The sequence below is a fragment of the Lipotes vexillifer genome, unplaced genomic scaffold (assembly GCF_000442215.2).
Source record: "Lipotes vexillifer unplaced genomic scaffold, Lipotes_vexillifer_v1.1 scaffold1629, whole genome shotgun sequence".
NCBI lineage: Eukaryota > Metazoa > Chordata > Mammalia > Artiodactyla > Lipotidae > Lipotes > Lipotes vexillifer.
In genome coordinates this window covers 143,849-155,808 of record NW_006790230.1, presented here as the reverse complement: position 1 = coordinate 155,808, position 11,960 = coordinate 143,849, and the positions used below count along the sequence as shown (strand labels likewise).

Genomic DNA, 11,960 nt, shown 5'->3' with positions numbered 1-11,960 from the left:
TTGTCTTTTCATCTTGATTATGGTTTCCTTTGCTGTATAAAAGCTTTTAAGTTTCATTACGTCCATTTGTTTATTTTTATTTTTATTTCCATTACTCTAGGATGTGGGTCAGAAAGGGTCTTGCTGTGATTTATGTCATAAAGTGTTCTGCCTATGTTTTCCTCTAAGAGTTTTATAGTGTCTGGCCTTACCTTTAGGTCTTTAATACATTTTGAGTTTATTTTTGTGTATGGTGTTAGGGAGTGTCCTAATCTCATTCTTTTACACGTAGCTGCCCAGTTTTCCCAGCACCACTTATTGAAGAGGCTGTCTTTTCTCCATTGTATGTTCTTGACTCCTTTGTAAAGCAGCCCATGCAGCTCTTTATCAAAAAAAACAAACAACCCAATCCAAAAATGGGCAGAAGATCTAAATAGACATTTCTCCAAAGAAGACATACAGATGGCCAACAAATACATGAAAAGATGCTCAACATCACTAATCATTAGAGAAATGCACATCAAAACCATAATGAGGTATCACCTCACACCAGTCAGAATGGCCATCATCAAAAAATCTAGAAACAGCAGAAGCCGGTTGGAACCTATGACGTCTTGTAGTTGTCTGAAGATCCTTCAATCACTATGTCAAGCGACGCAGATGTTTCTCTTTCTTCATATGATGAAGATCACGGATCTAAACTTATCCGAAAAGCTAGAGAGGCACCATTTGTCCCCACTGGAATGGCAGGTTTTGCAACAATCGTTGCATATAGATTATATAAATTGAAGAGCAGGGGAAATACTAAAATGTCTGTTCACCTGATCCACATGTGCATGGCAGCCCAAGGCTTTGTTGTGGGAACAATGACTCTTGGTATGGGCTATTCCATGTATCGAGAATTCTGGGCAAAACCTAAACCTTAGAAGAGGAGACGTTGTCTTGGTCTCATTGGTGGTGCTTGCTTTAGTTAGACATCTCATATTGAGGTTATATGTTTATGTTGAAAATAAATTCTTTGGGTCGGACAATAACATGGTAATTTGAATACTGGCTTCCTTTCTTGCAGGCTTGATTTGCCTGGTGACCAGTTTACTGGTGATTAGTTCACTAGCTAGGTCATTCAGGAGAGTCAGATTAGCACAAAAACATGTCATTTTAAAATGCACTTGATAGTGGTACAATGTCCACCTTCTTAAACTCTTCTGATGAAATTAGTTGTAAAGAGGACAACATGCCAATCCTGATAATGCTCCCAGTTGCTGCAGAATATCATATGCTTTTGATGTAATATAGGAATCCTATTTACCCCAGTTAATTTAACTCTTTCTGACTGCCTTGTGGACTGAGTACTGTTTTAAGGGCTGGTTGGCTCTTGAGGAACCCTTTCAGAACAGTGCACAGAATACAACATTATAAACCTCCTGGCAACTATATGTGTGTTTTTAAGCCAAACCTAAAAAGCTGGTAAGAGAGCTGCTTTGAAGTAGTATTTATTTCAGAATCATAGTTGTAAACATGAGAATAACTTAACTGTAGATCCCCATTTAGCTCTTTTGTAATTGCAGAATTATATTTTGCTGCTGTTATATTAGAATAATTTTTGTGTCATTTTGAAATAGAAATATGAATTTTAAGTGCCAATGCAAGGGTAAATGAAAAACACTTTTTAAATGTGTGCACTATGTTTATTTTCTCTGTAAGAATCATAAATGTTAAACTAAATAAATTGCCTATAATGTAAGTGATTTATGAGCAAGCTGGTTTGGTCAGACATTATACAAACTTTGGTATACTACAGAATGCTTTGTTGTACTTGTGAAATTCTCTTGTCTAACCTGAATTTACATTCCATGATGATAACATGGTAAATGCAGTGTTATTAAAGTAAGTGAACACATCAAAAAAAAAAAATCTAGAAACAATAAATGCTGGAGAGGGTGTGGAGAAAAGGGAACCCTCCTGCACTGTTGGTGGGAATGTAAATTGATACAGCCACTATGGAGGTTCCTTAAAAAACTAAAAATAGAACTACCATATGACCCAGCACTGCCACTACTGGGCATATACCCTGAGAAAATCATAATTCAAAAAGATACACGTACCACAGTGTTCATTGCAGCTCTATTTACAATAGCCAGGACATGGAAGCAACCTAAGTGTCCATCAACAGATGAATGGTAAAGAAGATGTGGCACATATATACAATGGAATATTTCTCAGCCATAAAAAGAAACGAAATTGAGTTATTTGTAGTGAGGTGGTAGGACATAGAGTATGTCATACAGAGTGAAGTAAGTCAGAAAGAGAAAAACAAATACCGTGTGCTAACGCATATATATGGAATCTAAAAAATAAGCACTGATGAACCTAGCGGCAGGGCAGGAATAAAGACACAGATGTAGAGAATGGACTTGAGGACACGGGGTGGGGGGAGGGGAAGCTGGGATGAAGTGACAGAGTAGCACTGACATATATACACTACCAAATGTAAAATGGATGGCTAGTGGGAAGCTGCTGCATAGCACAGGCAGATCAGCTCCATGCTTTGTGACAACTTAGAGGGATGGGATAGGGAGGGTGGGAGGGAGACTCAATAGGGAGGGGATATGGGGATATGTGTATACATATAGCTGATTCAATTTGTTGTACAGCAGAAACTAACACAACATTGTAAAGCAATTATACTCCAATAAAGATGTGAAAAAAAAGATTTGGTACAAAAATGAAGAAAATAAATAAAAGCTATACAGAGAATTTTAAAACGAAAGATAGGATGGTGACTGAGTTGATGCTTAGGACTGGGTTGACAGAGATGGCCTAGCCAAAGAGATATTTAAACAGAGATGTGCAAAGAAAGAGCCAGTGTTGAAAAATCAGGTATAAGGAACAGCATTTCAAAGAAAAAATGACTTCTGCATTTGACCTCAGGCAGCTGGGTGGGTCAGTGTTGCTGTTTATGTAGGAGTATGGGAAGGGCGGCCAGCTGATGTAGGAGAGTGGAGAGGGGCTGCATTTCTAAAGTGTGAAATACGTTTTTAGCTACTGTTGAATGAGTCTGGGCCTTAAAATATTTGAAATTAATTTGAAGGACTAAAGTAAAATCCTGGTCAGGTGTAAACAGGGTCATAGAAACAGCTGGGGTTGGAGGAAGGTATTAGGCAGAACTATATTTATATCAACAATTTGAATGAACCTAAATAGAAGATGAAGGCTAGTTGGGAGATTAACTAAGAGAAAATGTTAAGCCAAAGTTTGTTATTCCATTAACAATGAGGATATAATTCAAGATACTTTTATTAGATGGGGTGACTTAGCCTTACTGTCCAGAGGTATAACATCGTCTTCCTATAGTGTAAACTTATAGAGTAAGGTGGTTACTGGTTCCTCTTATTGTACTTTTGTCAGCTCTGGGATTGATTCATTACAACTGATACTCTGGATAAGAGAGATTCCGTGCTTTCCTTTAACAAATATTTTCTGAGCATAGTGATAGGTATAGAGGATATAATGTTAATAAGAGATTGTTTTCTGCCCTCAAAAAGATCACCAACTGGAAAGAAATAAGGGAGAAGTAAATTGTCAATTAAGACATAAAATGTTAAGTGTTATCCCCGGGGTGAGAATGAGGTGATGTGAGAGGAATTTAACCCAGTCAGAAGGGGGATTGGAGAAGTTAGAGAATGCTTCCCAGGGGAGTGATATCTATTCTAAGACTCATCAGATAAGCATGAGTCATTCATGTGACAGCAGAATGTGGAAGTGGATGGGTGATGGAGAGGGGGATGGAGATGTAGCCTGGGGATACAGAGAAGGTGGATGGAGCTCAGTATATACAAGTACAATGTGAGGTGTGAGAACTGTGACTGGAGTGGTAAACCAGAGGTGGAACATGAAAGACGTTATCAATCATATCATGGGGCTTGAACTTCACACTGAGTACAAAGGAGAGTCGTTAGAAGGTTTTAAATAGGACAGTAAAAGCATCCGATTTGTACTTTAGAAAGACTCTGGCTCTATGGTGAAGAATGGTTGAAACAGGGCTGCGTTGCTAGCACATATGTTGTGTGAATTAGAAAAACAACTTGTGAATTAGAAAAATGTGTTCCCTCTGGGCAGAGAAATGATCAAATAGTGCCCCCTCAACTTCAATCTTGGGAGCTGAGTTTGGACTGTATTTCACCCCTACTCTCCTTGCCCCTGACAAGGCTGGGTGCTTACAAGCAGAGCACAACCTACACAATGGTTCACAGTGGCTCTTTTTGCAAAGGGTTATGTAGGAGTCCAAGTGAGTGATGCTGGGGACATGAACTAAGCATAGAGACAGGTGGAGGACTTTTCGAGATATTCAGAATTGACAGGATTTGGTAACTGGTTGCAAGAGGGTAAGGAAAGGGAGTGGAAGAGTTTCTGTATGCGTATGTGTGTTCAAATATTCATTACTTCATCCTTCCCTCACTCCTCTTTTTTTCCCTCTTCCCAGGATGCAGTCCTGTCTCCAAAGAACTCACTGTACAGTTGAGGGGTGTTAGGGAGGTGTATGTCAAATATGTAAAGAAGTAAATGCATTTGGAAGTTAGATTCTATATGAAGAGTGGAGAGTTGGACACAAAAGAAAGAGTGCTCTATTCTGCTTGAGAGTGGGGGAGACAGTCAGGAAAGGCAGTAGGGGTGGGATTTTGAAAGGGGGGCATATGGTCAGAAGGCAGAAAAGGGAGCCTGAAGATGGTAGGATTAGAAATGGAGAAGGATGAAAGGGGTATGGTGTTCCTGATAAAGACCCCAAAACATAAAACAGTGTGGACTTTTGGGAAAACTGAAAGTCCTTGACTGATTAGATGTGTGACAACAGTGAGATGGTACAGTAAGAGATAGGGAAGTGGAGGCAAGGGCCGCATGGTGGCAGGCCTGGCACTCATTCATTTGACACATATTTTGGTCCTTTTGTCCTTGGTGCCTGGAAAAAGTGATGTAGAGTCATAGTCTCTGCCTTTGTGGCATTAGTCTTTATTTTTAAAACAGTTTAAGAATTATTTTGGTTTTGTGCATTACTTTGGGGCAATGTGGTAGGCATATTGGGGAGGGGAGAATCAAGACAGAGACCAGGTAGGGGGCATCTTTATCCAGGAGATGATGATGGATGCTGAACTGAGGCAGCATTACTGAAGATGAGGTGGGGAGAGACAAAGGTTAAGGAGATTTCTGTGACAGGACTTGTTGACTGATTGAATACAAAGTGTGAAGGAATTGTAGGGCCAAGGGATGGTCTCCTGGTCTCCGATTTGAATGACTGTGTGGTGAGATATTTTTCTTTCTCTGAGATAAGAAATTCAGAAAGAGGTATGGGTGAAGAGAATAGTTCAGTTTTATAGAATTATTTCGGTTCCTGACCAAAATTGACAAATCTATATCCAAACAGCTTTCTAAGCTACCCACATTTCCCATGTTGGCTCAAAATGTGTGTGTGTGTGTGTGTGTGTGTGTGTGTGTGTGTGATGTTCATGGTGATGCGGCAGAGGGTGGAGGTGGAACTGAAACTCAATAGCAGGCTTCCTTTGTTATAGTATTATTAGACTGGAATCTGGAGAGCAATGAATTGCTCTATGAAGAAGCCTGATAAGGTTTTAGGTATATTTGAGACACTGTGTGTGCCTGTTTTTAATAAAAGCAGAAGATTTTGATAGTTGTTAGTTCTAAGTCTAACCAGAGCTCCAAATTATGGACTAAGGGATGGCTCTAATTTCAATACCACCAAACTCCTACTTTTTAATTTCTCATATGTCTCTAGAACAATTTCGTGTGAAAGCCACTCTCTTATTTCCTGATAACCATGTGACAACAGATAGCACTTGTGTAGCACTTTGCTTATATTCCTCATGAGGTCAAACATAACAGGTATTAATGTGCTGATCATCATACAGATTACTGAACAATACAAGGTACTGGGATCATAAATCAAAAAATTAATTAGCAACAAATATGATTTGACTATGTGTTTTACTAAAATGCTATCGTAGGTACAAAAGCTTTAAGACAACTTTCTGGTTTATGGAACAATATAAAGTGATTTGTAATGAATACTTACATTTTCATATGTCAGCTCTAAGAGTAGGACTACTGCATGAAGATATACAGACTGTGCTTTGTGAAACTCCAGGAGTGCCGTTAATATAAGAAATTATTTGAATGGATCCTTTTAGAGTTGTGTATATGGTGGTCCTAGATAAGATTTAGGGTTATATGGAAACAGAAGACAGAAATGAAGGGAAATGCATCTAGTCCAAGGGAGGAAGCTGTGCTAGGCACCAGAAGTAGAGGGTGATGGTAGGAGGGCTGATTGGAGATTAAGTCGAAGACTTGCCAAGAAGCCCAGCATGGAAAATTACTGGACCTCTTCTTGCAGAAGCGAGAATGGATGATGGGGAGGTGAACACAGGTGTTATCTACAGGAGGGAAGGAAGTGGGAAGACAGCAGGAGTTTTCTGTCTAGAGAATGGGTCTGGATATCAGTTGGTTTGTCACCATAAATTTGTGCAACAATATTGTTCACTGTGATCACTATGAAATCAATTTACTGAGCAGTGTTATCTCTTTGGGATATAAGCATGAAAAAATAATGTTTTCCAGTATCTATGTTCTAGTGTTTCCCCTATCTCATCGGGTACCAATTTCTATTACTGACATCATAGTCCAATTCTATTAGTATTGTCAGTTTTGAGTGTTTGAACAGTTTTGTTTTTTTGATGGTTAACACCCAATCCCCTTTCCCTTCCTCTAACTCAGGCCAGACTTATGTCTCTGACTTGAAATAGGGGAGAAAGGAGTATACAGCCTCAGTTTCAATTGACTGCTTCTCCCTTTTCTTAGGGTTTTTCTGCTTGGGTCTTGGGGAGGAGAAATAGGAGAGGCTAATGTCTCCTCATAAGCCTGTTCTGCTATTGTGTAGTTTCAGATATCACTCGGTGGTAGGTGCCCAAAAGTTGTTCCCTAGCAGGTTCTTAGATGGGTCCTGTAAAGCTCTTCTCTTTACACAGTCTCTTGGCATGCGAGATCCCAAGCAGATTAAGCCCAGTCACATTCTACAATTCTACTCAATCAGTAAGAAACTCTACACTTAATGTATCAAACATGCATGAAATCCTCAGTGCATGATGGTGGTCCCACTAGAAAGTCTGTCTTCCCCACCTCTCTCCTGCCTATTTCTTCCATGTCAGCAGCATCAGAACTCTGCCTATCCAGTGGTTCAACAATGTTGGTGTGAGAGGATTACTAGCTCCTGACTTTGTGGCTTCCTGAGATTTACACTTTATTCAGAAGTATCCTTTTTTTTTGTTTTTGTTTTTTTTTTTTTTTTGGAGTATCCTTTTTGAACACTGCACTTCCCCCAAAGGACAACTCCTTTCTCTCTCTCCTAGTCTTCTTATAGTGGGGGTGGTTAGTGTAATGGAATTGGTGGGTGGTGAACTATAGCTTTGGATGACCTAGAACCTCTCACTTGCTATAAAGAGATATGGCTTGCAGTATTCTAAGTTTGGAATCTGGGGTACATAGTACCTTTTGTTCTCAGATTTGTACCATCATAGCTGAAAGTGGAATCTGGGTGAGTACTAAGTTGTATCCTGTTTCAATAGCAAAATTCACATATTCAAGGCAAAAAAAGTGTGCTCCTGGGGAATCTGTACATAAATGAACGGTCAGTGGGTGGATGGGTGAGGATTTTATTTGCAGTGGGGTTGATGAATCTCATTCAGTGACTTGATGCTTCAGACCACTTTGAAAACTTGTAATTATTTATACCTTGTAATTTAATATTTGTCTTTTTGCTAAGCTTTAACCTCCATGGATTAAGAATGTCTTTTTAATTCACTACTTTTCCACAGCACCGTAATGCAGAGTGATGGCAAATAGCAGAAGCTTAATAAACTGACTGACTGACTGATTGACAGGTGGTCCTCAGTGCTAAGATCCCTGAGTTTGGGATACAACAGTACAAAGCTTCTCAGCGTGAGAGCTGCTATGAATTGAACGCTACATTCAGGTGTGGGCCCACGCACCTGCCACTTTCTAGTGGGATTCACACAACACTTGGAGGTGATTATTAGTATCACATTTTTACAGAAGAGAAAACTAAGGTTTAATTCTATACCAAAGTCTGCCTCCAAAGAATTAACAATTAGAAAAAAAATTTTAAATCATTTTTACATATATGTAGCTTAAAATATCAAATGTTTTAAAATTTTTATAATAAAATCTAACCCTTCCTTTTTCTACAAATTAAACCTTTCTTAACCATATATTCTTACAATTTCTATTCCTTCTCTATGCTCTATTTCATAATCAAGATTCTTGTATTTTGTATACATTCTTTCTCTATTTATTCACACCACATTATTTCTTTACCATAATTACTCTTATTAAGATCATTTGTAACTCTATGTTGTTATATTAAATGGTTGCCTCTGAGTGTCTGCGTTCTCTATTCAAAGCTTCCTGCTTTCTTTCTTTTAAAATTATTTGTTTTAAAATTAAATTAAGCTAATTTACTTATGTTATTTATAATTATTATATAGTTATTTCTATTTTATTATTTATAAATTATTATTTTATTATTTATTTATTATTTGTCTAAGGCAGGGTTCACACTCTTCCACATAGGAAATTCTTTGCTATTCCACAGTTGTCACCATTGCATACTTCCTTGTTTCAATTGGCCTTGCTGAGGCAACATGGAGAAAATTGAAGTTCATTTCTCAGAAACCGCAAGACTTTGGTTAGAGTTGGTCAAAAGAGATATTTGTTTGAAATTTGGAAGGCAGAAGTAAACCAACAGCCATAACTGTCTGAAGGGAGGGGTGATAGGAGGCAGTAAGAAATAAAACCAGCAGAGGTGGGCTGGCATCCTTACTCTTCCCTACTCCATGTTCAACTTTTTCCTGACCGCTGGCTTTGCTGACCTATCATGATCCCAGACTTACCACAAGACATCTAGTAACAAACTCACAGAGGCGGTAGCTGTGCAGGGGCCACAGGCTACCACAGACTTTTACATCAGCGCCCTCATGGTCCCACTCTAGTTCCTGGCCTTGCTTAGCTTCTAACATTCAACACCAAAAACTAACTCCAGTGCTTCAGTGCTTCTTGACTCTTCAACTCTTTCTTCAGTTACTTCCCCAGTTAACCTTTGTAATAAATTCCCTACTCTGTAATATTCATAGTAGTTCTGTTTCCTTGATGGAACTCTGACTAATATCATTATTGGTTGTTTTAGTTATCTATTAATGTGTACCAAACTATCCCAAAACTTACTGGCTTGAAACAACCATTTTATTATTTTCATGATATTGTGGTTGACTGGGCTAAGCTAGGTGGCTTTTCTGCTGGTCTTCCTTGAAGTCTGATATCCGTGAATGAAATCACCTAGAGGCTTGACTTGGAATCAGAGATAGTTAGGTTTGTTTCTTTGTGCATATGGAATCGGAACCTCTTCATCAACATAGCTGGGTTTTACACATGGGCTCCCAAGAACACAAAAATGGAAGCTTTCATAATTCCTGCTATATCCAACTAATTAAAGCAAGTCATTAGTCCAGCCCAGACCCAATCTGTGAAGGGACTACACAAAGGCATGAATAACAGGGCTTGTGAATCTTTGAAAACACAAAGTTTCCAAACTCCAAAGCTAGTTTCGGTGACTAACTACCATACTTTTCTGTTTGGCCTGCCATACGCCTAACTCACTTTAATGTTAACTCAAGACATGATTTTCTGTGTCCCATTTTAGGATGCTGTCATGGTGAGTGTTCATCAGACATTATGTTACCAAGTCCAAGCTCACTCTGCTCTCCTCACAACAGATCAATAAATCAGAGACGAGATGTTGAGGCAAGGAATACAACTTTATTTGGTAAGCTGGCAGACAGAGAAGATGGCAGACTAAAGTCTCAAAATAACCATCTTACTGGGCTTTGGATGCCAGTTTTTTTTTATAGCACAGAGAGGGGGAAGAGATGAGGAAGTAAAGTAAAAAGGCCATAAGTTTTGCAAGTATCACCTGGAATGGCCAGCCTCTGGGAGGGGATGTGTTAATTTCTTCTTTCTTGCAGCCATCCTGAACAAAGGCACTTTGGTTTAACATTCAGGAAGAGGGGCAGCGTTCCCAGAGGCAGGCCATTATGTATAGACAGTATCCTTATAGTGAACAAAAGCAGTGGAAAGCAAGGGTAAAGTGAAAGAAACAGATCCAACATGTAGTCAGATTTGGCTCTTCCCTTTTACAGCTATGGTTGGGGTCCCACTGTCTGTGTGTGCTCTATTAGGTCACTCTGACCTGCAACACCAGCCATCATTAGTAGCATGAAGTAGAAGCACAGAAAGGTAGTTCCCTTAGTTCTGGCTGGGCAGGAGGGATTGTGAGTGTATACCACCCCTCAGTATTATGGCTTTGGGCAGACTCCTGCAGGCAGATGAAGGACACTTTTGTGACACTGCTGACTTGTCCACCTCCAGGGGCAGCAGTCAGTTGGTTGCTTGTTTTCCATTCAGAAACCCTGAAGTCATTTGAGACTCTGAGGTTGGTACAAAGGCTGCCCTCTCCCACATAGGGCTGCCTCTTTTCCTTTACTTGGGAAAACATATTTATTTTCTGTAGCTAGATTCCCTGCCAGAGGCAATGGTCCTAAGGTTCCCTTTCCAAACCTGGTACTTTTTTGTGATTAACTGCATCAACTATTAGACCATGAATGTTGCTGTATGGCTGTAATGGAAAGTTCATGCAGAGATTCCACATTACATGTTTTATTACTAGTTTATCATGGACTATAGCCAGAGCCAGTTTAGTAGACATAAACTGGCTATGTATGTACTTGCACAGAGGCCCATGCTTAGAAGGCCCTGCACTTGGTTTAATGCTTTGTTGTTGCCATCTTGAAATTCATAATTACAATATTTCTTGAACTGAGGCCCCCCTCATTCTCATTTTACTCTGGGCCCCATAAGATATGTTGGTGATCTTAACTACACCAATGGTAGCCATTCATTTTATTTTTATGATTATTAATAATTCACAGTTAGCTCCTTGATGCAGACCTGGGCATAGAGCTCCATCAGTCTCTGTCCTAGGAAGGGATAGCCCAGTACTGGGACCTACTAGAGCTTAGCTACTGCCCTGGAACATTGGGAGGGAAGTAACCAGACTCCTAAGCCTTGCTTGCAGAGCTGTGGGGTGGGCAGATAGGATGGACACAAAGAAAGGCTGACTCATATGGTATATCTATTGCCTACACAGAATTTCAGGCTTTTATCATCTTCTTTGTAGTAGGTCAACTGTCCTACACGTACCACCTGCCAAACCTCCTCCACATTTACCTGTGTATCCAGAACTATTAGCACTGGTTGATTTGGTGCCAGCTCACTTGAGGAACAGAGTGCCAACAGATTTTCTGCCTCAGCAGCTCAGTCCCCAAATGCCTAAATACAGAGCTCATGTTCCACTGAATGCCATCAGAGCATCCCACTGATTAAGGGCTTCCAACTTTCCTCTGATTTTAGATTCTCTGCACTTCTCATTTAAACTGCAATACCCTTCTTGTCAATCCTGCCACTCAGACCAAATTAATTATGCCAGGTCAAAGTCTGATCTATGTTTAAAGATTGCTAAGGATGACCCCAGGCTCACCTTACTTGGCTTTCATTTTGGTTTACTTCCAAATCAGTGAGTGACTCCTACCAAAGCTGAATGAGATAAGGATGCAAATGATGGGTGATCATCTTCAGTGTCTCTCCAGTTCCTCAGGGAGTTGAATTTTGGCGGTAAAATTCCCTTTGCAACATGAGAAAAACTTTAATTGGAAGAAAAAGAAACTATAAGCCTATAAACTTGGACTCAAAGGTCTACCTACTCTCATGAAGCCAAATTCTTTCAGCACCATAGTAGGCCATAGTTCTATGTTTCGTTTTTTTTTTTTTTTTTTTGCATTTTTGGG

The 11,960-nt window shown here is 39.6% G+C and overlaps 2 pseudogenes across 1 annotated transcript; one reads left to right on the top strand and one right to left on the bottom strand.

Annotated features, from left to right (window-relative positions):
* Positions 1 to 573: 573 nt before the first annotated feature.
* On the top strand, positions 574 to 1,887 carry LOC103090069 (HIG1 domain family member 1A, mitochondrial pseudogene; annotated as a pseudogene). Its single transcript, XR_014368669.1, has one exon. The product of XR_014368669.1 is annotated as an HIG1 domain family member 1A, mitochondrial pseudogene (transcript).
* Positions 1,888 to 5,098: 3,211 nt separating this feature from the next.
* The window catches only part of LOC103069111 (calcium-activated chloride channel regulator 4-like), a 35,743-nt pseudogene continuing 28,881 nt past the window's right edge, over positions 5,099 to 11,960 (bottom strand).